Genomic DNA, 27,862 nt, shown 5'->3' on the forward strand with positions numbered 1-27,862 from the left:
CTTCAGGAGAGATGGGGAGGAACAGGAGAATCAAAATCTCTTCTCCTTCCTCCATCATCTCCCCTCAATCTCAGCCGCAGCTCACACTGGAAAAGCAAAATTATTCTGATTACTAGTATAAAATTTGCCCCTTTAAACACGGTCACACTCTGGGTTTGGTGACCCTCCCACGGCCTGTTTCACGACACAAGGTGTTACTCTGGGCTGTGACTGATACACAGACTAGTAACGGGGATATTTATAACCCATTTTCTATAATAAATACTCCAGGATTTTATAAACTGCTGCACTGCGAGCAGGAATAGTCTCTGAATGTCTCACTTCCTCCCACGTAATGCTGTTCCCCTCCAGCTCGAGCAGCACAATCCACCGTCACCTTCTGGGCCCAACGTCACTCCTCCTGCTCAAACCCCAACACACGCTCACCATCTCCAGTCACACCCCCAACACACACTCACCATCTCCAGTCACACCCCCAACACACGCTCACCATCTCCAGTCACACCCCCAACACACACTCACCATCTCCAGTCACACCCCCAACACACACTCACCATCTCCAGTCACACCCCCAACACACACTCACCATCTCCAGTCACACCCCCAACACACACTCACCATCTCCAGTCACCCCAACACATGCTCACCATCTCCAGTCACACCCCCAACACACGCTCACCATCTCCAGTCACACCCCCAACACACACTCACCATCTCCAGTCACACCCCCAACACACACTCACCATCTCCAGTCACACCAATAATAACAACTTGCGGTTATATAGCGCCTTTAACGCAGTAGAATGCCCCAAGGTGCTTCACAGCAGCGTAATCTGACAAAACTTGACATTGAGGAAATATTCAGACAGGTGACCAAAATCTTGGTCAAAGAAGTAGGTTTTAAGGAGGGTCTTAAAGCCGGAGAGAGTTAGAGAGGTGGAGATGTTTAGGGAGGGAATTCCAGAAATTGGGCCCCAGGCAGCTGAAGGCACGGCCGCCAATGGTGGGGCGAAGGGACTAGAGGCCAGAGTTGGAGGAGTGCCGAGATCTCGGAGGGTTGTGGGGCTGGATGTTCTCACAGTCAGACATCACTAGAATTTGATGAGGTTGTGATATTTTCTGCCTAGTTGAAGGGAGATTATTTTCAGTGATCACATTATCTTCACAAGCTGCAGATCAATATAAATCATTACACCTTGAGAACAGGCGAGTTGGGTTTGAATTTATAGAGAGCTCAGAGCTGAGGGGAGTTTGAATCTTGCCCAGTGTGTGGTTCTGGGATGTGGGCTGGTTTGATGCCCTCGCTCTGGAAACTCTATGATTTAGACATTAAATGAAATGTCGGGGAATGTTAATCTGATGCCAGACAGGAGCATTAAACACACGGCGGGGAAACAGAACAAGTTCAGGATCAGGCTGTTCATCAAAATCTCATTTCCACCAACGCTGATTTAAGGCTCATCCAATCCCAGTGTTGTGTGTTCAGGATTATTTCTTCATTAACCATTAAATAAAGAAAGCTCCTTCTGCATCTCTAATGGTTTCTAAAGTCAGACAATGTGGGAATGAGTGAGTGGGGAGATGCTCAGTGAAAGCCAATTGTCCCCAACACTGGGAGTGGTCCAGGGTGTGAGACTGGGCCGGAGCGGCAGGGGGCGCTGTTCAGTGTTCCAGCCGCTCCATCCCAGGGTGAATGGGAATGTGACTCTGGGAGTGTTGGAGATTGACAGATTGCAGGAAGCGGAGTAACTCACCCTGCACTGCACACATCCCCTATACAATGCACACAGCCCCCTATACAATGCACACAGCCCCCTGTACAATGCACACAGCCCTTATACAATGCACACAGCCCCCTATACAATGCACACAGCCCCATACAATGCACACATCCCCTATACAATGCACACAGCCCCCTATACAATGCACACAGCCCCTATACAGTGCACACATCCTCTTATACAATGCACACAGCCCCTATACAATGCACACAGCCCCCTATACAATGCACACCTCTGTACAATGCCTGCTATCCTCAGATACAATGTACAGAAGCCTCTTCTCCAATGGCCCATTGCTGCTGTAGAATGCACACAGAATCTTCCTCTCCAATTCTCCAGCCCTCCTGTACAATCCACACAGGAACCTGTCTGATCCCTGGGCCAAGCCGCCAATCGCTGCTGGAAACAGCAAGGCGATCCCGGGAGATCCCGGGACAGAGTCTGACTCACTCTGGGGGAGATCAGCGAGCTCCGGACCGGGCGAGATCCCGGAGCCAGCTCCGCATTGCTCAGCAACAAGTCCAGGAGCCTCTTCAATGGCATCGGAGGAGTTTAGCCCAGAATCCGCACTCAGGGGAGAGAGAGAGAGAGGGGGAGAGAGAGAGAGGGAGGGAGAGGGAGAGAGAGAGAGAGAGGGAGAGGGAGAGAGAGGGAGAGAGAAAGCTCAGCCTTACAACCCCAGATTTCAAAGAATTGGATGACCTGTCAAAATTAAGAATAGTCCTGGGGGAGGGAGACAGACCATATCTTGGTGCCCAATATGTAACAACATGTCACAACCTGAGGAACATTGAGTGACTAACGAGCACACCCATAGCATATATACGCTAAAAATGTTTAAATCAATACCGAATGTACCCAATGACTGTTTTAAATTAATACTGAATGCACCCAACGAGGGTCAACGACTGTTTAAATTAATACTGTCTGTACCCAACGAGGGTCAAAAACGTTTGACACCTACAGAATGTTGGAAACCTGTACTTTTTGTTATGTAAGCTTTGGCAACATGGTTCCCTGTAAACATTCATGCCAATAAAGCATTTGAATTGAATTGAATTGAATTGAATTGAATTGACAAAGACACAGAGAGAGAGAGAGAGCACACCCATAGCATATATAAACATTAAGAATGTTTAAATCAATACCGAATGTACCCAACGACTGTTTAAAAATTAATACTGAATGTACCCAACGAGGGTCAACGACTGTTTAAATTAATATTGTCTGTACCCAACGAAGGTCAAAATTGTTTGACACCTACAGAATGTTGGAAAACTGTACTTTTTGTTATGTAAGCTTTGGCAATATGGTTCCATGTAAACTTTCATGCCAATAAAGCATTTGAATTGAATTGAATTGAGAGAGGGAGAGAGAGAGAGAGAGGGGGAGAGAGGGAGTGAGAGAGGGAGGGAGAGGGACAGAGAGAGAGGGAGGGAGAGAGAGAGAGGGAGAGAGGGAGAGGGAGGGAGAGAGGGAGAGGGAGGGAGAGAGGGAGAGGGAGGGAGGGAGGGAGGGAGGGAGGGAGAGGGGGAGAGGGGGAGAGAGGGAGGGAGAGGGGGAGAGAGGGGGAGGGAGAGGGGGAGAGAGGGAGGGGGAGAGAGGGAGGGAGGGGGAGAGAGAGGGAGGGAGAGAGAGAGGGAGGGAGAGGGAGAGAGGGAGGGAGAGAGAGAGAGAGAGAGAGGGGGAGGGAGGGAGAGGGGGAGAGGGAGAGAGGGGGAGAGGGGGAGAGAGGGAGGGAGAGGGGGAGAGGGAGGGAGAGAGGGAGGGAGAGGGGGAGAGAGAGAGAGAGAGGGAGAGGGGGAGGGAGGGAAGAGAGAAAATGGGAAAGGAGAAAGAGACAGAAGTGAGGAAAGGGAATGAGAAACAGAAAGAGAAAATTGATTGGGAGAGGAATAGAGAGAGAGAGAGCGGGCGGGAGGCGGCCCGGAGCCGGAGACTCTCAGAGAGAAAAATGAAATCTGGATCCAGGAGCTCAGACTGGGAACCTGGCCCCAGCTCAGCATTCCGCGCGGTCCTAAAGCCCGCCCAGTTACACTCTCCAATTCCTTCAACACTCGTCTGCCCCAATCAACATCAATCGGATATTCAGCACGGTTTTGGGTTGTGAAAAGTGTTCTGCTGTTATTTATATATAAAACCCACATGAAATACGGTAATTACAGTGTTAATAATATGGGGAGGGGAGGGGAGAGTCCAGGGCGGGGGTCAGATGTCTGTACTGCTTCAGGGATCTGTCCTGTTATTGTTCCCAATCTCCCGGGACAGCGGACTAATGTCCCATCTGTACAGGGCTCTGGGGAAAGAGCAGGGAGTGGGACTGATTGGACAGCTCTTTCCAAGAGCCGGCACGGGCACAATGGGCCGAATGGCCTCCTCCTGTGCTGTGAGATTCTATGGAAGGGTTAAACACATAAACCTTGGGGTGAGGGCTTCTTGGACCCCTCGTGCCTGCAGCATTTAACTCGAGAAATGAAGGCAAGTCCGGCAGCTTTAAGAGAGACGCAGAGGGAGGCCGTTCAGCCCATCCAGCCCCACCTTTCCAAGAAATCCTACAAATCCCCCAGCCCCGCCCATGACAGCCTCCCACTGACCCTTGTGAATGGCCCAGAGGTTTCAATCCCACTCCCCTGCCCCGGGCCCATTTCACATTGTGGTCACTCTCGGAGTGAAGTGTCTCCTGACACGAGCCCTGAACCTGCCTTTTCCCAGTCTGGACCTGTGTCTCCTTGTCCTGTAATCATGTATGGGGTGCAGTAACATAGTGGTTATGTTCCTGGACTAGTAATCCACAGGCCTGGACTAATGAGCTGATGCAATGAATTCAAATCCCACCATGGCAGCTGGGGAATTTAAATCAGGAATAAAAAGTTAGTATCAGTATTAGTGACCATGAAACTAGTGGATTGTCTCTAAAGCAAATCTACTGTCCGCACCCAGTCTGGCCTTTTCGTCACTCCAGACCCACAGCAATGTGGTTGACTCTGAACTGGCAGCTCACCACCACCTTCTCAGGGCAAACAGGGAGGAGCAATAAATGCTGGCCCAGCCAGCGACACTCACACCCCGTGAAATGAATAAACAGTCTCTGTTTAACTTCAAATAGTGACGGGGGATTAACCTTAGTATCAAATCATTCACACCCAGAGCGAGAAAACAGACAGAGAGAGATACAGAGAAACAGAGAGACAGGGATAGAGAAACAGAGACCCATTTTTTCAAGTCTTTCTCCATATTTGTTTTCCCTCAAACCAGGCAGCATCCGAGTGAATCTGTGCTGTTGCCTCTCTGGAGCCTCAATATCCTCCCTATAGTGTGGAGCCCAATACTGCACACAGTGCTCCAACTGAGAGATTATTGAGGTTTGACATAAACTCATCATTACCTCAGGGCTTTTATATTCTATAACTTGAGATAAAACCTCGAATTCCAGTAACTTATTTCACAGCCTTATCACCCTGAGATACTGCCTTTAATGACCTGTGACCCTGCCCCCAAATCCCTCTGCTCCCCCCAGCCCCGAGCCCACTTCCATTCACAGTATAATCACTGCTGGTGTTAATTTAATCAAAATATATCACCTCACACTGACTGACATTGAATTCCCTCTGTCCACTGTCCAGCCCATTGCCCATCCCATAATATCCCTCTGCCCCTGTCCAGCCCATTGCCCATCCCATAATATCCCTCTGCCCCGTCCAGCCCATTGCCCATCCCATAATATCCTTCTGCCCCTGTCCAGCTCATTGCCTATCCTATAATACCCCTCTGCCCCTGTCCAGCCCATTGCCCATCCCATAATATCCCTCTGCCCCTGTCCAGCCCATTGCCCATCCCATAATATCCCTCTGCCCCTGTCCAGCCCATTGCCCATCCCATAATATCCCTCTGCCCCTGTCCAGCCCATTGCCCATCCCATAATATCCCTCTGCCCCTGTCCAGCCCATTGCCCATCCCATAATATCTCTCTGCCCCTGTCCAGCCCATTGCCCATCCCATAATATCCCTCTGCCCCTGTCCAGCCCATTGGCCATCCCATAATATCCCTGTGCCCCTGTCCAGCCCATTGCCCATCCCATAATATCCCTCTGTCCCTGTCCAGCCCATTGGCCATCCCATAATATCGCTGTGCCGGGTCCTTGAACCTTCTGAATCTCCCCCCACCTCCTAATCTGGGCCCTCCGCAGATTTGGCGGTCCGGAGCCTCAGTAACCAACACGCCCAGAGCCCCGATCGCAGAGACTCGTGGAATAAACTTCTGTCCTTCAGGCATCTCAATTGTTGCAGCAGCAAATCCTCAGCCCGTTAATCCGGATCAGCGCGTCGCCACACACCCAGATCGAGCTGCTTCGGATCGCTGGCTGGACCATCGACTCCATCAAACCCTCGGCCGTGCGGTGAGAAACGGGGAAAGGAATTCTCTCCCAAACTCTGCTCCACACTGTTCTCCCCAGAAACAATCGACAACAATTAACGTGTCCGTTTGATAAACCCCAGAACAACACAAGCAATGACTGGGGATTTATTGGTATTTAGAAAGAGTTCTGTAAACTGACCCTGAGATTAGATTTAAAAGATATCTGAGGACAAAGAAATCGATCCAAATATAAACAGAGCTTCGAAATTCCACACTCTGCTCTCACTGAAATAAAACCAGGATCTCTGCAACGCCTCGATTTTAAAATTCTCATCCTTGTGTTCAAATCCCTCCAGGGCCTCGCCCCTCCCTATCTCTGTAACCTCCTCCAGCCCCACAACCAATGTTCCCTCTCATTTTCTCTCGGGCAGCGCGGCCCATTCAAAATACAGCGTATGCGGTTCATCTATTGAAAAGACCACTGCGCGGGACCCTGGAGCACTGCGCGGGACCCCTGGAGCGCTGCGCGGGACCCCTGGAGCGCTGCGTGGGACCCTTGGAGCGCTGCACGGGACCCCTGGAGCACTGCGCGGGACCCCTGGAGCGCTGCGCGGGACCCCTGGATTACTGCGCGGGACCCCTGGAGCGCTGCGTGGGACCCTTGGAGCACTGCACGGGACCCCTGGAGCACTGCACTGGACCCCTGGAGCGCTGCGCGGGACCCCTGGAGCACTGCACGGGACCCCTGGAGCACTGCACGGGACCCTGGAGCACAGCACGGGACCCCTGGAGCACTGCACGGGACCCCTGGAGCACTGCGTGGGACCCTGGAGCACTGCACGGGACCCCTGGAGCATTGAGTGGGACCCCCTGGAGCACTGCACGGGACCCCTAGAGCGCTGCACGGGACCCCTGGAGCATTGAGTGGGACCCCTGGAGCGCTGCACGGGACCCCTGGAGCGCTGCACGGGACCCCTGGAGCACTGCAATGGACCCCTGGAGCACTGCACGGGACCCCTGGAGCACTGCGCGGGACCCCTGGAGCACTGCACGGGCCCCCTGGAGCACTGCACGGGACCCCTGGAGCACTTCGTGGGACCCCTGGAGCACTGCGCGGGACCCCTGGAGCACTGCGCGGGACCCCTGGAGCACTGCACTGGACCCCTGGAGCGCTGCGCGGGACCCCTGTAGCTCTGCACGGGACCCATGGAGCACTGCGCGGGACCCATGGAGCACTGCGCGGGACCCCTGGAGCACTGCGCTGGACCCCTGCGCGGGACCCCTGGAGCACTGCGCTGGACCCCTGGAGCACTGCGCGGGACCCCTGGAGCACTGCACGGGCCCCCTGGAGCACTGCGCGGGACCCCTGGAGCACTGCGCTGGACCCATGGAGCACTGCGCGGGACCCCTGGAGCACTGCGCTGGACCCCTGGAGCACTGCGCGGGACCCCTGGAGCACTGCACGGGCCCCCTGGAGCACTGCACGGGACCCCTGGAGCTTACGTGAACATTGCCCACAACCCTCCGAGATCTCTGCGCTCCTCCAATTCTGGCCTCTTGTCCATCCCCCACTCCCTTCGCCCCACCATGGGTGGCCGTGCCTTCAGCTGCCTGGGCCCTAAGCTCTGGAATTCCCTCCCTAAACCTCTCCGCCTCTCTCTCCTCCTTTAAGATGCTCCTTAAAACCTCCCTCTTTGACCCAGTCTTTGATCACCTGTCCTAATATCTCCTCATGTGTCTCGGGGTCAGTTTGTCTGATTTCTGCTCCTGTGAAGCACCTTGGGAGGTTTCACTGTTTACAGGCGCTATATAAATGCAGGTTGTTGTTGTTGTTGATGTGGGCTGTACCCTGGCCACACTCTGTAATAAATTGATGATCTTGGGCTGCAATAGTCTAGATCCACCTGCCCGGAGCCCCGATTTCTCTCTCACTCACCGGCTCTTTCTGAAGGTTATTTCCTGCCCGGATTATTTCAGGGACTGATTGCACCGACCCAGCTCCACTTTAAAGCTCCCAGTTTGAGTCGGGTTGGTTTCTGAGAGTCGTGTGTTCACTGGAGACGGGCGAAGGTTCCCTTCTCTCGATAGCTCGACACGTCCAGCCCCCGGATCCACAGCAGCATCCGCACTGAATGAACCAACAGGGGAAGCTCATCACTCGGCAGATTGGAGCCGTGCAGCCCTTTAATTCAGGCTCAACGCTGGCTTGTGAAAGCTTTGCACACACTGCCTGTGGGCAGGTGGCTGGGAGACAGACAGTGATCTCTAACTGGAGCCTGGAATCAATGAGCAGCCCCTCACTCACCGCCACTGCTCGCAGTCTCCGTGCAAATCACCTTCCTCAGGCTGGATCCCCTCAGTGTTCCGGGGGGAATGGGTGAGGGGCAGTGAAAGAGTTAAAAGGGCTAAAATAAGGGAATTGAGGAACCGAGCATATATCAAAGCATATAAGGAGTTGTTATGTACAAGTCCCATAGGGAAGTATAGTGAAATGTGGTCAAATGGTCAAACCGTCAGTTACTAATTGAATAAAATGCACAAACCGTAATTGAGGAATGTGGTAAAGATGACATATGGGGGTCACAGGACTATGTAAACAGTCAAAATATGCACACAGACCTCAAGAATTTGCACCCGAAACAAGCTGTATGATGTAAGCCACGACTTAGAACAAAAAACTGTATAAAAGGTAGGGGATCTTAGCGATCGGGGAGCATTCATCCCCGGATGAGTGTCTCCCCTGTCGACTTGTTAAGTAAAGTTGATTTACTGAATGAACCTCCAGACTCCGAGTGATTGATTGGGAATAAGGCGGATGTCGACACTTTATATCAGAGGGCCCGTCTCGGGGAGAAGAAGCTCTCCCGGTCTACCCTTACAGGCAGAGTCCTGTGGGCACAAGGGTGGCAGCATTGGACCGAGATCCACACACACGGGTGTGAGAGTGTGAGTGAGAGTGAGTGTGAGTGTGTGTGTGTGTGAGTGTGTGTGAGCATGAGTGTGTGTGAGTGTGTGTGTGTGTGTGAGCATGAGTGTGAGTGTGTGTGTGAGTGTGAGTGTGTGTGTGAGTGTGAGTGTGTGTGTGTGTGAGCATGAGTGTGAGTGTGTGTGTGAGTGTGTGTGTGTGTGAGTGTGTGTGAGCGTGAGTGTGTGTGAGTGTGTGTGTGTGAGTGTGTGTGTGAGTGTGTGTGTGTGAGCATGAGTGTGAGTGTGAGTGTGTGTGTGAGTGTGTGAGTGTGTGTGAGCGTGAGTGTGTGTGAGTGTGTGTGTGAGTGTGTGTGTGAGTGTGAGTGTGTGTGTGAGTGTGTGTGAGCGTGTGTGTGTGTGTGAGTGTGTGAGTGTGTGTGTGTGTGAGCATGAGTGTGAGTGTGTGGGTGAGTGTGAGTATGAGTGTGAGTGCTTGAGTGTGTGTGAGCGTGAGTGTGTGTGAGTGTGTGTGTATGTGTGTGTGTGAGAGTGAGGGAGAGTGTGAGTGTGTGAGTGTGTGTTTGTGTGTCTGTGTGTGTGTGTGTGTCTGTGAATGTGAGTTTGTGTGTGAGAGTGTGGGTGTGTGAGAGTGAGTGAGAGTGTGAGTGTGTTAGTGTGAGTGAGAGTGTGAGAGTGTGTGTGTATGAGTGTGTGTGTGTGAGTGTGTGTGTGAGTGTGTGTGTGTGAGAGTGTTTGTGAGTGTGTTTGTGTGTGAGTGTGAGAGTGTTTGTGAGTGTGTTAGTGTGTGAGTGAATGAGTATGATTGAGTGTGAGTGAGTGTGAGTGTGTATGTGAGAGTGTGTGTCCATAGGGGAATGGGGACTGCGCTGGGATACTGGGCTTTGTCCCACTGCATTTAACACTCACTCATACACCCTGTAATAAACACAGACACCCAGTAATAAGTGTGAGCGACAGTAACCAGGTTACCGTCAATCTGCAGAGTCAGTGATCGAGAGTAACCAGGTTACCATCAATCTGCAGAGTCAGTGATCGAGAGTAACCAGGTTAACGTCAATCCGCAGAGTCAGTGATCGAGAGTAACCAGGTTACCGTCAATCTGCAGAGTCAGTGATCGAGAGTAACCAGGTTACCATCAATCGGTAGAGTCAGTGATCGACAGTAACCAGGTTACCGTCAATCTGCAGAGTCGGTGATCGAGAGTAACCAGGTTACCGTCAATCTGCAGAGTCGGTGATCGAGAGTAACCAGGTTACCGTCAATCTGCAGAGTCAGTGATCGAGAGTAACCAGGTTACCGTCAATCTGCAGAGTCAGTGATCGAGAGTAACCAGGTTACCGTCAATCTGTAGAGTCAGTGATCGAGAATAACCAGGTTACCGTCAATCTGCAGAGTCAGTGATCGAGAGTAACCAGGTTACCGTCAATCCGCAGAGTCAGTGATCGAGAGTAACCAGGTTACCGTCAATCTGCAGAGTCAGTGATCGAGAGTAACCAGGTTACCGTCAATCTACAGAGTCAGTGATCGAGAGTAACCAGGTTACCATCAATCTGCAGAGTCAGTGATCGAGAGTAACCAGGTTACCATCAATCTGCAGAGTCAGTGATCGAGAGTAACCAGGTTACCGTCAATCTACAGAGTCAGTGATCGAGAGTAACCAGGTTACCGTCAATCTGCAGAGTCAGTGATCGAGAGTAACCAGGTTACCATCAACCTGCAGATTCAGTGATCGAGAGTAACCAGGTTACCGTCAATCTGCAGAGGCAGTGATCGAGAGTAACCAGGTTACCCTCAATCTGCAGAGTCAGTGATCGAGAGTAACCAGGTTCCGTCAATCTGCAGAGGCAGTAATCGAGAGTAACCAGGTTACCGTCAATCGGCACAGTCAGTGATCGAGAGTAACCAGGTTACCGTCAATCTGCAGAGTCAGTGATCGTGAGTAACCAGGTTACCATCAATCTGCAGAGTCAGTGATCGAGAGTAACCAGGTTACCGTCAATCTGCAGAGTCAGTGATCGAGAGTAACCAGGTTACCGTCAATCTGCAGAGTCAGTGATCGAGAGTAACCAGGTTACCGTCAATCTGCAGAGTCAGTGATCGAGAGTAACCAGGTTACCATCAATCTACAGAGTCAGTGATCGAGAGTAACCAGGTTACCATCAATCTGCAGAGTCAGTGATCGAGAGTAACCAGGTTACCATCAATCTGCAGAGTCAGTGATCGAGAGTAACCAGGTTACCGTCAATCTACAGAGTCAGTGATCGAGAGTAACCAGGTTACCGTCAATCTGCAGAGTCAGTGATCGAGAGTAACCAGGTTACCGTCAATCCGCAGAGTCAGTGATCGAGAGTAACCAGGTTACCCTCCATCTGCAGAGTCAGTGATCGAGAGTAACCAGGTTACCGTCAATCCGCAGAGTCAGTGATCGAGAGTAACCAGGTTACCGTCAATCTGCAGAGTCAGTGATCGAGAGTAACCAGGTTACCGTCAATCTACAGAGTCAGTGATCGAGAGTAACCAGGTTACCATCAATCTGCAGAGTCAGTGATCGAGAGTAACCAGGTTACCATCAATCTGCAGAGTCAGTGATCGAGAGTAACCAGGTTACCGTCAATCTACAGAGTCAGTGATCGAGAGTAACCAGGTTACCGTCAATCTGCAGAGTCAGTGATCGAGAGTAACCAGGTTACCGTCAATCCGCAGAGTCAGTGATCGAGAGTAACCAGGTTACCCTCCATCTGCAGAGTCAGTGATCGAGAGTAACCAGGTTACCGTCAATCCGCAGAGTCAGTGATCGAGAGTAACCAGGTTACCGTCAATCTGCAGAGTCAGTGATCGAGAGTAACCAGGTTACCGTCAATCCGCAGAGTCAGTGATCGAGAGTAACCAGGTTACCCTCCATCTGCAGAGTCAGTGATCGAGAGTAACCAGGTTACCGTCAATCTGCAGAGTCAGTGATCGAGAGTAACCAGGTTAACGTCAATCCGCAGAGTCAGTGATCGAGAGTAACCAGGTTACCGTCAATCTGTAGAGTCAGTGATCGAGAGTAACCAGGTTACCATCAATCTGCAGAGTCAGTGATCGAGAGTAACCAGGTTACCGTCAATCCGCAGAGTCAGTGATCGAGAGTAACCAGGTTACCGTCAATCCGCAGAGTCAGTGATCGAGAGTAACCAGGTTACCGTCAATCTGCAGAGTCAGTGATCGAGAGTAACCAGGTTACCGTCAATCTGCAGAGTCAGTGATCGAGAGTAACCAGGTTACCGTCAATCTGCAGAGTCAGTGTTCGAGAGTAACCAGGTTACCGTCAATCTGCAGTCAGTGATCGAGAGTAACCAGTTTACCGTCAATCTGCAGAGTCAGTGATCGAGAGTAACCAGGTTACCGTCAATCTGCAGTCAGTGATCGAGAGTAGCCAGTTTACCGTCAATCTGCAGTCAGTGATCGAGAGTAACCAGGTTACCGTCAATCTGCAGAGTCAGAGATCGAGAGTAACCAGGTTACCGTCAATCTGCAGAGTCAGTGATCGAGAGTAACCAGGTTACCATCAATCTGCAGATTCAGTGATCGAGAGTAACCAGGTTACCGTCAATCTGCAGAGGCAGTGATCGAGAGTAACCAGGTTACCATCAATCTGCAGAGTCAGTGATCGAGAGTAACCAGGTTACCGTCAATCTACAGAGTCAGTGATCGAGAGTAACCAGGTTACCGTCAATCTGCAGAGTCAGTGATCGAGAGTAACCAGGTTACCCTCAATCTGCAGAGTCAGTGATCGAGAGTAACCAGGTTACCGTCAATCTGCAGTCAGTGATCGAGAGTAACCAGGTTACCCTCAATCTGCAGAGTCAGTGATCGAGAGTAACCAGGTTACCGTCAATCTGCAGTCAGTGATCGAGAGTAACCAGGTTACCCTCAATCTGCAGAGTCAGTGATCGAGAGTAACCAGGTTACCGTCAATCTGCAGAGGCAGTGATCGAGAGTAACCAGGTTACTGTCAATCGGCACAGTCAGTGATCGAGAGTAACCAGGTTACCCTCAATCTGCAGAGTCAGTGATCGAGAGTAACCAGGTTACCATCAATCTGCAGAGTCAGTGATCGAGAGTAACCAGGTTACCGTCAATCTGCAGAGTCAGTGATCGAGAGTAACCAGGCTACCGTCAATCTGCAGAGTCAGTGATCGAGAGTAACCAGGTTACCGTCAATCCGCAGAGTCAGTGATCGAGAGTAACCAGGTTACCCTCAATCTGCAGAGTCAGTGATAGAGAGTAACCAGGTTACCGTCAATCCGCAGAGTCAGTGATCGAGAGTAACCAGGTTACCGTCAATCTGCAGAGTCAGTGATCGAGAGTAACCAGGTTACCATCAATCTGCAGAGTCAGTGATCGAGAGTAACCAGGTTACCCTCAATCTGCAGAGTCAGTGATCGAGAGTAACCAGGTTACCATCAATCTGCAGAGTCAGTGATCGAGAGTAACCAGGTTAACGTCAATCTGCAGAGTCAGTGATCGAGAGTAACCAGGTTACCGTCAATCTGCAGAGTCAGTGATCGAGAGTAACCAGGTTACCATCAATCTGCAGAGTCAGTGATCGAGAGTAACCAGGTTACCGTCAATCCGCAGAGTCAGTGATCGAGAGTAACCAGGTTACCGTCAATCCGCAGAGTCAGTGATCGAGAGTAACCAGGTTACCGTCAATCTGCAGAGTCAGTGATCGAGAGTAACCAGGTTACCATCAATCTGCAGAGTCAGTGATCGAGAGTAACCAGGTTACCATCAATCTGCAGAGTCAGTGATCGAGAGTAACCAGGTTACCGTCAATCTGCAGAGTCAGTGATCGAGAGTAACCAGGTTACCGTCAATCTGCAGAGTCAGTGTTCGAGAGTAACCAGGTTACCGTCAATCTGCAGTCAGTGATCGAGAGTAACCAGTTTACCGTCAATCTGCAGAGTCAGTGATCGAGAGTAACCAGGTTACCGTCAATCTGCAGTCAGTGATCGAGAGTAACCAGGTTACCGTCAATCTGCAGTCAGTGATCGAGCGTAACCAGTTTACCGTCAATCTGCAGTCAGTGATCGAGAGTAACCAGGTTACCGTCAATCTGCAGAGTCAGAGATCGAGAGTAACCAGGTTACCGTCAATCTGCAGAGTCAGTGATCGAGAGTAACCAGGTTACCATCAACCTGCAGATTCAGTGATCGAGAGTAACCAGGTTACCGTCAATCTGCAGAGTCAGTGATCGAGAGTAACCAGGTTACCCTCAATCTGCAGATTCAGTGATCGAGAGTAACCAGGTTACCGTCAATCGGCACAGTCAGTGATCGTGAGTAACCAGGTTACCGTCAATCTGCAGAGTCAGTGATCGAGAGTAACCAGGTTACCGTCAATCTGCAGAGTCAGTGATCGTGAGTAACCAGGTTACCGTCAATCTGCAGAGTCAGTGATCGAGAGTAACCAGGTTACCGTCAATCTGCAGAGGCAGTGATCGAGAGTAACCAGGTTACTGTCAATCGGCACAGTCAGTGATCGAGAGTAACCAGGTTACCCTCAATCTGCAGAGTCAGTGATCGAGAGTAACCAGGTTACCATCAATCTGCAGAGTCAGTGATCGAGAGTAACCAGGTTACCGTCAATCTGCAGAGTCAGTGATCGAGAGTAACCAGGCTACCGTCAATCTGCAGAGTCAGTGATCGAGAGTAACCAGGTTACCGTCAATCCGCAGAGTCAGTGATCGAGAGTAACCAGGTTACCCTCAATCTGCAGAGTCAGTGATAGAGAGTAACCAGGTTACCGTCAATCCGCAGAGTCAGTGATCGAGAGTAACCAGGTTACCGTCAATCTGCAGAGTCAGTGATCGAGAGTAACCAGGTTACCATCAATCTGCAGAGTCAGTGATCGAGAGTAACCAGGTTACCCTCAATCTGCAGAGTCAGTGATCGAGAGTAACCAGGTTACCATCAATCTGCAGAGTCAGTGATCGAGAGTAACCAGGTTAACGTCAATCTGCAGAGTCAGTGATCGAGAGTAACCAGGTTACCGTCAATCTGCAGAGTCAGTGATCGAGAGTAACCAGGTTACCATCAATCTGCAGAGTCAGTGATCGAGAGTAACCAGGTTACCGTCAATCCGCAGAGTCAGTGATCGAGAGTAACCAGGTTACCGTCAATCCGCAGAGTCAGTGATCGAGAGTAACCAGGTTACCGTCAATCCGCAGAGTCAGTGATCGAGAGTAACCAGGTTACCATCAATCTGCAGAGTCAGTGATCGAGAGTAACCAGGTTACCATCAATCTGCAGAGTCAGTGATCGAGAGTAACCAGGTTACCGTCAATCTGCAGAGTCAGTGATCGAGAGTAACCAGGTTACCGTCAATCTGCAGAGTCAGTGTTCGAGAGTAACCAGGTTACCGTCAATCTGCAGTCAGTGATCGAGAGTAACCAGTTTACCGTCAATCTGCAGAGTCAGTGATCGAGAGTAACCAGGTTACCGTCAATCTGCAGTCAGTGATCGAGAGTAACCAGGTTACCGTCAATCTGCAGTCAGTGATCGAGCGTAACCAGTTTACCGTCAATCTGCAGTCAGTGATCGAGAGTAACCAGGTTACCGTCAATCTGCAGAGTCAGAGATCGAGAGTAACCAGGTTACCGTCAATCTGCAGAGTCAGTGATCGAGAGTAACCAGGTTACCATCAACCTGCAGATTCAGTGATCGAGAGTAACCAGGTTACCGTCAATCTGCAGAGTCAGTGATCGAGAGTAACCAGGTTACCCTCAATCTGCAGATTCAGTGATCGAGAGTAACCAGGTTACCGTCAATCGGCACAGTCAGTGATCGTGAGTAACCAGGTTACCGTCAATCTGCAGAGTCAGTGATCGAGAGTAACCAGGTTACCGTCAATCTGCAGAGTCAGTGATCGTGAGTAACCAGGTTACCGTCAATCTGCAGAGTCAGTGATCGAGAGTAACCAGGTTACCGTCAATCGTCAGAGTCAGTGATCGAGAGTAACCAGGTTACCGTCAATCTGCAGAGTCAGTGATCGAGAGTAACCAGGTTACCGTCAATCTGCAGAACTCCAGTCACAGCCCGAGCTCTCACACAATGAATGTTTGCTGCTACAGGAATGAATTATTTATGGTCGGGGACTCTGAATAAAGTCACATTGCATTTTTATCACACGAGTATCTGGAGCATTTTTCATTTCTTTTTTGCTCCTGAAGGTGAAGGATGTTGGTGCTGGGACAGGAACACTTCCGCATTTCATCACCCAGTATCAGCATCACACACTCCCAGGGCAGGTACAGCACGGGTTAGATACAGAGTAAAGCTCCCTCTGCACTGTCCCATCAAACACTCCCAGGGCTGGTACAGCACGGGTTAGATACAGAGTAAAGCTCCCTCTACACTGTCCCATCAAACACTCCCAGGGCAGGTACAGCACGGGTTAGATACAGAGTAAAGCTCCCTCTGCACTGTCCCATCAAACACTCCCAGGGCAGGTACAGCATGGGTTAGATACAGAGTAAAGCTCCCTCTACACTGTCCCATCAAACACTCCCAGGGCAGGTACAGCACGGGTTAGATACAGAGTAAAGCTCCCTCTACACTGTCCCATCAAACACTCCCAGGACAGGTACAGCACGGGTTAGATACAGAGTAAAGCTCCCTCTACACTGTCCCATCAAACACTCCCAGGGCAGGCACAGCACGGGTTAGATACAGAGTAAAGCTCCCTCTACACTGTCCCATCAAACACTCCCAGGACAGGTACAGCACGGGTTAGATACAGAGTAAAGCTCCCTCTACACTGTCCCATCAAACACTCCCAGGGCAGGTACAGCACGGGTTAGATACAGAGTAAAGCTCACTCTACACTGTCCCATCAAACACTCCCAGGGCAGGTACAGCACGGGTTAGATACAGAGTAAAGCTCACTCTACACTGTCCCATCAAACACTCCCAGGGCAGGTACAGCACGGGTTAGATACAGAGTAAAGCTCCCTCTACACTGTCCCATCAAACATTCCCAGGGCAGGTACAGCACGGGTTAGATACAGAGTAAAGCTCCCTCTACACTGTCCCATCAAACACTCCCAGGGCAGGTACCATACCATTCTATTAAATCTCCTCTGCTCCCTCTCCAAGTCCTTGATATCTTTCCTAAATTGCGGTGCCCAGCTTTGAACACAAAACTCCATCTAGAGTCTAACCAAAGATTTATTAAGGTTTAGCTTAACTTCCTTGCTTTTGTACTCGATGCCTCTGTTTATAAACCCAGGATCGCGTGAGCTTTTTACCAGTTTTATCAGCCACTGGTTGAAGACAGGATCGGTTTCGGCTGTGAACCCCCCAAGGTCGAATAGCCAGCTGATATCGGGGCTCACAGATGAATAATGGCCAGGTTGGGGTGAGGTACCATGGGGGGAGCGGGGACCAGAGCTGGTGAATCACAGGCCAACACGAAGCCGCTGGGAGGGAGAGGGAAGGGGATTGAAACAAATAGAAACAGCAACAAGAAAGTGGTTTAAGGCAGAGTGAATGCTGAGAGCTGGAGTGAGAGGAATAGCTGGGATATCGAAGCACTGGGGCTGGAATCACACCGTGTGATATTAGTCACAATCCCCCAACTCCCAGCTCTGCTCAATTCACAGGATTTACAGCGCTACAATCTGTAAACAGGCGGAGATAAATGAGCAAAGCTCGATGGAATTAGATCCTCGACAGCCCAATCTATCAAAATAAAAACTGGGAGAATTGAGAAACACGACGGGAAACATCAGCTGAGGCCGAGACTCGGGGGCAGAGCGGAATCTGAAATCTGCCCTCATTTACTGTCCGTCTCCAGGGAACAAACACAGTCGTTTCACTCTGAGCGAGAACCAGGTCTGAACCCAGCCCAGCTCTGGGCCGCAGACAGTAAGGATAGAAAGGCCTTGCATTTCTATAGCGCCTTTCACCACCCGGAGATATTTAGTGATGTTAGTTGAGGGTTATACATTGGCTCAGACACGGGAAGAACTGCCCTGCTCTTCTTCGAAATAGTGCCATGGGATCGTTTACATCCTCTGACAGTGCAGCGCTCCCTCAGTACTGCCCCTCCGACAGTGCAGCACTCTCTCAGTACTGCCCCTCCGACAGTGCAGCGCTCCCTCAGTACTGCCCCTCCGACAGTGCAGCGCTCCCTCAGTACTGCCCCTCCAACAGTGCAGCGCTCCCTCAGTACTGCCCCTCCGACAGTGCAGCGCTCCCTCAGTACTGCCCCTCCGACAGTGCAGCACTCCCTCAGTACTGCCCCTCCAACAGTGCAGCACTCCCTCAGTACTGTCCCTCCGACAGTGCAGCGCTCCCTCAGTACTGCCCCTCCAACAGTGCAGCACTCCCTCAGTACTGCCCCTCCAACAGTGCAGCACTCCCTCAGTACTGCCCCTCCGACAGTGCAGCACTCCCTCAGTACTGCCCCTCCGACAGTGCGACACTCCCTCAGTACTGCCCCTCCGACAGTGCAGCACTCCCTCAGTACTGCCCCTCCGACAGTGCAGCACTCCCTCAGTACTGCCCCTCCGACAGTGCGGCACTCCCTCAGTACTGCCCCTCCGACAGTGCGACACTCCCTCAGTACTGCCCCTCCGACAGTGCAGCGCTCCCTCAGTACTGCCCCTCCGACAGTGCAGCACTCCCTCAGTACTGCCCCTCCGACAGTGCGGCGCTCCCTCAGTACTGCCCCTCCGACAGTGCAGCACTCCCTCAGTACTGCCCCTCCGACAGTGCGACACTCCCTCAGTACTGCCCCTCCGACAGTGCAGCACTCCCTCAGTATTGTACTTGGAGTGTCAGCCTCGATTACAGGCTCATGTCTCTGCAGTGGGACTTGAACCCACAGTCTTCTGACTCAGAGGTGAGAGTTGCTGCCCACTGAGCCACGACTGACACCTAATTACTGCCAAACCCACTCCCCTCCTCCCCCGGCGCACCGTGTCTGCAGTGTGGACCATCCACAGGAGGCCCTGGAGTAACTCGCCAAGGATTCTTCCCCAGCCCCTCCCAAACCCACTCCCTCCTCCCCCAGAAGGACAAGGGCAGCAGGCGCATGGGAACACCACCACCTCCAATTCCCCTCCGAGACTCACATGTCCTGACTTGGAAATATATCGGCCGTTCCTTCATCGTCACTGGGTCAAAATCCTGGCACTCCCTCCCTAACAGCACTGTGGGAGCACCTTCACCACACGGACTGCAGCGGTTCAAGAAGGCGGCTCACCACCACCTTCTCAAGGACAACTAGGGATGGGCAATAAATGCCGGCCTTGCCAGGGACGCCCAGATGCGGAGAATGAATGAAGCGATTCTCCCTCCTGCCGGCCTCTGTCTGTCCTGCTGTGGGTGTCGGCAACAAACCATCGATTTTCTCCACAATCGCAGTGAATGTAAATGAATGAAATGACTGCCCTGATCTCGACATCCCATCACCATCAGTCACTGCTCCTACAGCGCAGTTTACATGGAATGAAAACGCTGCCGTTTAATTATAAATATCTCAGTAACACCCACCCGAAAGGTGAGCAGCTGTTCCTGTGGATCCGACCAATCGCTGCTCTTTCCCTCGGTGACCCCGACGATGGCGACACTGACCCCTCGTCAGGAGAGGGGGAGGGGAGGGAAGGGGGAGGGGGAGGGGGAGGGGAGAGGGAGGGGGTGGGGAGAGGGAGGGGGAGGGGGAGGGGAGGGGGGGAGGGGAGAGGAGGGGGAGAGGGGAGGGGGGGAGGAGGGCAGGGGGAGGGGAGAGGGAGGGGGAGGGGGAGGGAGAGGGAGGGGGCAGGGAGAGGGAGGGGGGAGTGGGAGGGGGAGGGGGAGGGGTGGGGTGTTGGGGAGAGGAGGGGGTGGGGAGGGGGAGAGGTGGGGGGGCGGGGAGAGTGAGGGGGGAGTGGGAGGGGGAGGGGGAGGGGGGGAGGGGAGGGGTGGGGTGTTGGGGAGGGGAGGGGGAGGGGAGGGTGTGGGGAGGGGAGGGGGAAGGGGGTTTGGGGAGGGGGAGAGGAGGGGGGTGGGGAGGGGAGGGTGAAGGGGGTTTGGGGAGGGGGAGGGGAGGGGTCGGATTTGGGGAGGGGGAGGGGAGGGGTCGTGTCGAGCTCAGAGAGACTGAGGCTTCTGATATTTACTGAGATTAATTTGCGGAATCTGCAATAAACAGGAGGAGGTGAAACAGGCAGAGATTCGGGAGTAGCATTGAGATAAAGTCAGAACCAACCTTCAGCCCAGACACTGCTCCTGATCAGAGAGGAGCCTGAATCCATCGAGCTCCTACCCTGACAATTGATAGAATCCTAGAATAGTCCAGCCCAGGAGGAGGCCATTCGGCCCATCGAGTCTGCGCCGGCTCTATCGAAGAGCGACCCAGTCAGTCCCACTCCCCCGCTCTTCCCAGATCCCTGCAATTTGTTCTCCTTCAATATTTATCCAATTCTCTTTTGAAGCTACTATTGAATCTGTGCTGTACTATTCCATGATTCTCTGACACTTCCCACCGAGAGGGGTTAATTCCCGAATGGGCTGTGGGTCGGGGACTGGGAGAGGGGAATGGTTTTCCAGGGATGGTGAGATGCAGCAATCCCAGGTGTCTAAGGAAGGGTGAGCTGGAGAACTCCCTGATCTTCACTGATTTATTGATGATGAAATTTGCCGGGAAGGTCCTTCATCACTGGGTGGTTGCACGGATGGAAACATTCTCCTTTGTGCCTTAAAGTTGACCGTGCAGCCCCAGTCCCGCACCGTTGCACAGGGCGAGGATACTCCAACACTTCAACTCATTCTTACAACCTGCACAACATCCTTTGTTCCCCACCGTCTGTTAAAGTGAACATTGAGCTTTGTGTGGTAAATATTGATGTCTTGCAGAGCTAATAACGATTCTCACACACTGCATTAATTCACAAAACACTGGAATGGCGAGGCAGTTTATACGGTGACATTAGCATCAGGTTTAAATATTCAACATGCCACTGGTGATCAGAATCAATTATTGCACACCAACATTTGGGATATAATTATTTTCCTGGAATTTTGAGCTGTTGGCATTTTTAAAAATTCACTCTGGGGATGTGGGCGTCGCTGGCAAGGCCGGCATTTATTGCCCATCCCGAGTTGCTGTGAGATTGTTCCCACTTTCAAGACATGTCAAGTTAACCCTTCATTGCCCTGAGCAGGTGGTGGTGGGACTTCCCAAAGCTCTTCACACCCAATGCATGTATTTTGAAGTGTAGTCACTGTTGTAATGTGGGAAACATGCAGGATCTGCAATAGCCCTGCAATTTTCTCCTCTTCCAGTATTTCTCCAATTCCCTTTTGAAAGTTCCGATTGAATCTGCTTCCACCGCCCTTTCAGGCAGCGCATTCTGGATCATAACAACTCGCTGTAAAAACATTCTCCTCATCTCCTCTGGTTCTTTTGCCAATTCCCTTCACTTTGTGTCCTCTGGTTACTGAGCCTCCTGCCACTGGAACCAGTTTCTCCGTATTTACTCGATCCAAAAACTACATAATATTGACATCTCTATCAACTGCCCCAGCTTGATATTCTTGCTCTAAGGAGAACAATCCCAGCTTCAGTCTCTCCAGATTACTAGAATGTCCCTACTAGAATGGTGCCGGGGATGAGGGACTTCAGTTATGTGGAGAGACTGGGGAAGCTGGGATTGTTCTCCTTAGAGCAGAGAAGGTTAAGCGGATTTTGATAGAGATGTTCAAAATTATGAAGTGTTTTGATCGAGTAAATACGGAGAAACTGTTTCCAGTGTCAGGGGGGTCGGTAACCAGGGGACACAGAGTGAAGGTGAATGGTCTCCTTCTGTGCTGTATCATTCGATCATTCGATGATTCTATTACATTACAATTATATTCCATTACAATTATATTTCGAGACTTTTTACCAACTTGCGAATCTAAAGGCCACAAAGGAGATAAAAGTCGATGTTGATGATGCGGAGATTCTCAAATAAAAGATTCTCCTTTCCCGCGAGTGACTGAATCCGACCATTAGAAGGAAATCCGAGATCTTACTGGCTCGCAGAGAATGAGTCTGGCCGTGTAATTCCATATTTCTCAATGTTGTGGACATTTCAGTGAATTAAATCTCAGTGCGGCCGCCTTTATCTGTGGGCCTGGTCTCCAGCTCGCTCCAACCAGCTTCTATTGAGGCTCATTTGTTGTTTAGCACAGGCCCAAAGCCTGGGATTGAGGCCCATCGATTTAACACAAAGATTCTGGACAGAAAACGGAGCAGGAAATGATGGGCCTCCCCCAGCCTTTGGGCCTGGACTACGGGTGAACTGAGATCAGGGACACGAGCCTCCTATTGGCCCAGTCACTGTGGCTCTGAGTCCCCTTACTGAGCGAGTCGGGGGAGCGCAGTTTCAAACACTGTTATTATCCATTAAAATGAAGCGTGTAATAAAGTAATAACACTGACAGGATAATGTTACCGCGCTGAGCACTGATTATGGGCTGTTGAGCGTGTCTGGAGTTTGTAATGAACACACTTAGTGCAATCTCTCTTTCACCAGCTGACCATTATTCCATATTCCCCTGTGAATATATTTCCATGTTCAGTCGCTGTTTGTGTGAACTGATCACATTCTCCAGTCTGCTTTGTGAATAAATCCACTTCCAATCGTCACTCCGCCGCTGATCGGAGGCACCTTAGGGAATGAGTCGTGTGTTGGAATCATTCAAATACACGGAGAATGTCCAGCCCAGAAACAGGCCATTCAGACCAACTGGTCCACACCAGCCTCCTCCCACCCCTCTTCATCTCACCCCATCAGCATATCCTTCTATTCCTTTCTCCCTCATGTGTTTATCCAGCTTCCCCTTCAATACATCTGTGCTATTCACCTCAACCACTCCCTGTGGGAGCGAGTTCCACATTCTCACCACTCTCTGGGTCAAGAAGTTTCTCCTGAATTTGCTACTGGATTTATTAGTGACTATCTTATATTGATGGCCTCCTCCTGTTCCTGCGAATGGTGGAACAGTCTCGAGGGGCTGAATGGCCTCCTCCTGTTCCTGCGAATGGTGGACCAGGCTCGAGGGGCTGAATGGCCTCCTCCTGTTCCTACGAATGGTGGAACAGGCTTGAGGGGCTGAATGGCCTCCTCCTGTTCCAACGAATGGTGGAACAGGCTCGAGGGGCTGAATGGCCTCCTCCTGTTCCTGCGAATGGTGGAACAGGCTCGAGGGGCTGAATGGCCTCCTCCTGTTCCTGCGAATGGTGGAACAGCCTCGAGGGGCTGAATGGCCTCCTCCTGTTCCTGCAAATGGTGGAACAGGCTCGAGGGGCGGAATGGCCTCCTCCTGTTCCTGCAAATGGTGGACCAGGCTTGAGGGGCTGAATGGCCTCCTCCTGTTCCTGCGAATGGTGGAACAGGCTGGAGAGGCTGAATGGCCTCCTCCTGTTCCTGTGTGGGAAGGAGCTGGAAGCTGGAGGTTGGATGTTGCTGAAAGTGTCAGTGCGAGTCTGTCGCTGGGTCCCAATAAAGCAGCAATTAACGGGACTGAGTGGATTGTTGATGAAACTTGTCGTAAGCAGCTTCGGTCTGAGACAGACTCACGGGCTCGCACAAACACTGAGATGGATGTTGCTCGAGTTCTACATCCCTTTGAGTGTGTCGGTGCCCTGTGTGATTATATAATGGTTCTCAGGCTCCGAATGGACCTGCAAAAGGCAATGTTTGTTCAGACAATGTCTGATCTATGAGCCATTAATGACCATTTCTCAGTAATCTGTGTGTTGTGTGATTGCACTGCTCTAGTTAGGGTTAATATCGGGGTTAATATCTAGGGGTTAATACCCAAGGGTTAATATCCAGGGGTTAATATCATGGGTGAATATCCAGGGGTGAATATCCAGGGGTTAATATCCAGGGGTTAATATCCAGAGGTTAATATCCACTCTCTTTCTGTTACTCGCCCTTCATCCCTGGTGAGGCCCCAGCTGGTGTATTGTGGCCAATTCTGGGCACCGCACTTTAGGAAGGATGTCAGGGCCTTGGAGAGGGTGCAGAGGAGATTTACTAGAATGGTGCCAGGGATGAGGGACTTCAGTTATGTGGAGAGACTGGAGAAGCTGGGATTGTTCTCCTTAGAGCAGAGAAGGTTAGGGGATTTAATAGGGGTGTTCAAAATTATGAACGGTTTCGAAGAGTAAATGAGGAGAAACTGTATCCAGTGTCAGGAGGGTCTGGATCCAGAGGACACAGAGTGAAGGGAATTGGCAAAAGAACCAGAGGGGAGATGAGGAGAATGTTTTTACAGCGAGTTGTTGTGATCTGGAATGCGCTGCCTGAAAGGGCGGTGGAAGCAGATTCAATAATAACTTTCAAAAAGGAATTGGATAAAAGCTTGAAAAGGTAGAATTCACAGGGCTGTGGGGAAAGAGCAGGGAGTGGGACTAATTGGAGAGCTCTTTCAAAGAGCCGGCACAGGCACGATGGGCCGAATGGCCTCCTCCTGCGCTGTGAGATTCTGTGATTCTATGAAGACCACGACACCAGAATAGAGACATTCCACACTTCCTGCTCCTTCCGTGTTCCCCGATCATCTTCCTGTGGTATTGGGGCTTTCGGACCAGCGGAGGGACACGGGAACATCTAAAGGGGGCAATCTTTACCCGGGACATCTCAAACTCACCACAACCCAACATCAGCAAAATCAAAGCAGCAGCAATATTGAAACCAACAGATTGATCGGAGTGACATTTAAATCTGCACATCGCAGAAGGAAACTTGTTTAAAGAGGATATTGGAAGTGAGAATCTCTCCTGCCTGATGTGGACTTTCTGGAGCCCCAACCTGATCCTCATGAATATTTCCTGGGATGGATGAGCTGCTTCGGAGAGTTCACACAAGGTTCAGAGAGCGACAAATCATCTTTATTCATGAAATAATAAGCCTATGTCTCTGGTATAACAACAGAAAATGCTGGAAAAACTCAGCAGGTCAGGCAACATCCGTGGAGAGAAATTTGAGTTGACGTTTCGGGTTGGACCCTTCTTCAAAACTTGTCTCTGGTAGTTTATTGTGTCTGTGAGCGTGTCTGAGATTCTGTGAGTGTGTCTGTGTGAGTGTGCATGTGAGTGTGAGTGTGTGCGTGTGTGAGTGAGTGCGAGTGTGTGAGTGAGTGTGTGAGTGAGTGAGTGTGTGTGAGTGTGTGTGAGTGCGTGTGTGTGAGTGGGAGTGAGTGTGTGTGGGAGTGAGTGTGTGTGTGGGAGTGAGTGTGTGTGGGAGTGAGTGTGTGTATGGGAGTGAGTGGGAGTGTGGGAGTGAGTGTGTGTATGGGAGTGAGTGGGAGTGTGGGAGTGAGTGGGAGTGTGAGTGTGAATGTGTGAGTGTTTGAGTGAGTGTGTGTTTGAGGGTGTGTGCGTGAGTGTGCGTGTGTGTGAATGTGAGTGTGAGTGTGTGTGTGAGTGTGAGCGTGTGTGTGTGTGTGTTTTGGGTAGGTTTTCACTTTTTCCAATAGTGTGAATTGGGTGATGGCGAATCACAGCCGGTTTTACATTTCTCCCCATTAACTTCAATGAAAATTAAAATGGCGAGAGATGTAAAAGGGGCCGCGACTCGCTGTCACCTGATTTAAACTATCGGCAAAGTCAGAATCTACCCCTTTGTGTGATACCGTGTTTCTCCACCTGAGAGAGCAGAGGGGCTTCTGTTTATTATCTCATCCAAATGATGGCACCTCCGACAGTGCAGTGCCCCCTCAGTACTGACCCTCCGACAGTACAGCAGTCCCTCAGTACTGCCCCTCTGACAGTGCAGCGCTCCCTCAGTACTGCCCCTCCGACAGTGCAGCACTCCCTCAGTACTGCCCCTCCGACACTGCAGTACTCCCTCAGTACTGCCCCTCCGACAGTGCAGCACTCCCTCAGTACTGCCCCTCCGACAGTGCAGCACTCCCTCAGTACTGCCCCTCAAACAGTGCAGCGCTCGCTCAGTATTGACCATCCGACAGTGCAGCGCTCCCTCAGTACTGACCCTCCGACAGTGCAGCGCTCCCTCAGTACTGCTCCTCCGACAGTGCGGCGCTCCCTCAGTACTGCCCCTCCGACAGTGCAGCACTCTCTCAGTACAGCCCCTCCAACACTGCAGCATTCCCTCAGTACTGCCCCTCCGACAGTGCAGAGCTCCCTCAGTACTGCCCCTCCGACAGTGCAGCACTCCCTCAGTACTGCCCCTCCGACAGTGCAGCGCTCCCTCAGTACTGCCCCTCCGACAGTGCAGCGCTCCCTCAGTACTGCCCCTCCGACAGTGCAGAGCTCCCTCAGTACTGCCCCTCCGACAGTGCAGCACTCCCTCAGTACTGCCCCTCCGACAGTGCAGCACTCCCTCAGTACTGCCCCTCTGACAGTGCAGCACTCCCTCAGTACTGCCCCTCCGACAGTGCAGAGCTCCCTCAGTACTGCCCCTCCGACAGTGCAGAGCTCCCTCAGTACTGCCCCTCCGACAGTGTGGCTCTCCCTCAGTACTGCACTGGGAGTGTTGGCCTGTGGGAAAGGATTTGTTAAACAACTACAGTATTAGAGTAGAGAGTTTCTTTATAGTGAGCGGCGAGATCTGTCCAGGGACCTGAATCCCTGAGATCACAGAACCATGTAATGCCGTGGGATGGGAGATGATTGTGGAAACAATCTTGTCTTCTAACAAGGTTCACTTTCTGTCAGGAAGCTTTCAACCAGAATAAGCTGGGAGTGATCAGCAGCACTTCCCCAATCCCAGGAGCCTCTGGCAATGGGCCTCCGTTCCCTGCCATTGATTCTCAGCCCTTTGGTTCCAGTGAGGAGAATTAGAGCAGAGAATGCGAGGTTAGGAAGGAGCATTAAACACTCCGAGGCACTCAGCACAATCCTTCACCAAGAAAGCTATTTCTAGTCAACAAATATCTCCTTAGAGCAGAGAAGGTTCAGGGGAGATTTAATAGAGGTCTTCAAAATGATCAGTGGCTTTGATCGAGTAAATAAGGAGAAACTGTTTCCAGTGGCAGGAGGGTCGGTAACCAGAGGACACAGAGTGAAGGGAATTGGCAAAAGAACCAGAGGGGAGATGAGGAGAATGTTTTTACAGCGAGTTGTTGTGATCTGGAATGCGCTGCCTGAAAGGGCGGTGGAAGCAGATTCAATAGGAACTTTCAAAAGGGAATTGGGGAAATACTTGGAGGGAAAGATTAGCAGGGCTGTGGGGAAAGAGCAGGGAGTGGGACTAATTGGAGAGCTCTTTCAAAGAGCCGGCACAGGCACGATGGGCCGAATGGTCTCCTCCTGTGCTGTCTGATTCTCTGATTCTATTAAACTCCGACAGACTCTGACAGCAGCTCTGTGCAGATTGTGAGGCGACTCACAGATGATTGACTTTCTCCTGCGATCGGCCTTTTACTTTTCTCACTCAGTGAGCTCAGGATCTTTCATTTTATTGCCACGATTGTCCCTTTAATAATTGGGGGAAATTATTGCTGCTTTTTGCCTTATTTTCCACAGTTCCTGATGAGCCTTTCCATGATTTAACAGGCAGCGTGAGGTGAAGGTTTATTTCCGGGAGACTGTGATCACAGACTGGTATTATGGTCTGTGTGACCATTACCTGCTCAGAGACTGTGTCAGCACAGGTTTAATAGCTTCACACATTCCACTCAGTCCCTTAGGTTTCACAACACAAGAGTCGCTGCCCAGAAATACCCCAATAAATATCACAAAGAGCAAGATGGCATTTTCACCACAGACACATTTCAATTCACAGAAGTGTTAGAAAGTGAAGGGTTTGAGC

The 27,862-nt window shown here is 51.3% G+C and overlaps 1 protein-coding gene across 3 annotated transcripts in view; it reads right to left on the reverse strand.

Moving 5' to 3' along the window:
• The window catches only part of LOC147122431 (netrin-G1-like), a 61,497-nt gene extending 53,097 nt beyond the window's left edge, over positions 1 to 8,400 (reverse strand). For 2 of the 3 annotated variants that reach the window (XM_085983586.1, XM_085983588.1), the window contains exon 1: positions 8,075 to 8,400. The gene's annotated coding sequence lies outside the window, so the exon portion shown is untranslated. Of the gene's footprint in view, positions 1 to 2,231; positions 2,807 to 8,074 lie in introns of those variants that run through there. The other variant, XM_085983587.1, reaches the window with a different exon arrangement.
• Positions 8,401 to 27,862: the final 19,462 nt, after the last annotated feature.

Source organism: Somniosus microcephalus, chromosome 3 (assembly GCF_052327205.1).
Source record: "Somniosus microcephalus isolate GS21.2 chromosome 3, FLI_Smic_1.0, whole genome shotgun sequence".
NCBI classification, from domain to species: domain Eukaryota; kingdom Metazoa; phylum Chordata; class Chondrichthyes; order Squaliformes; family Somniosidae; genus Somniosus; species Somniosus microcephalus.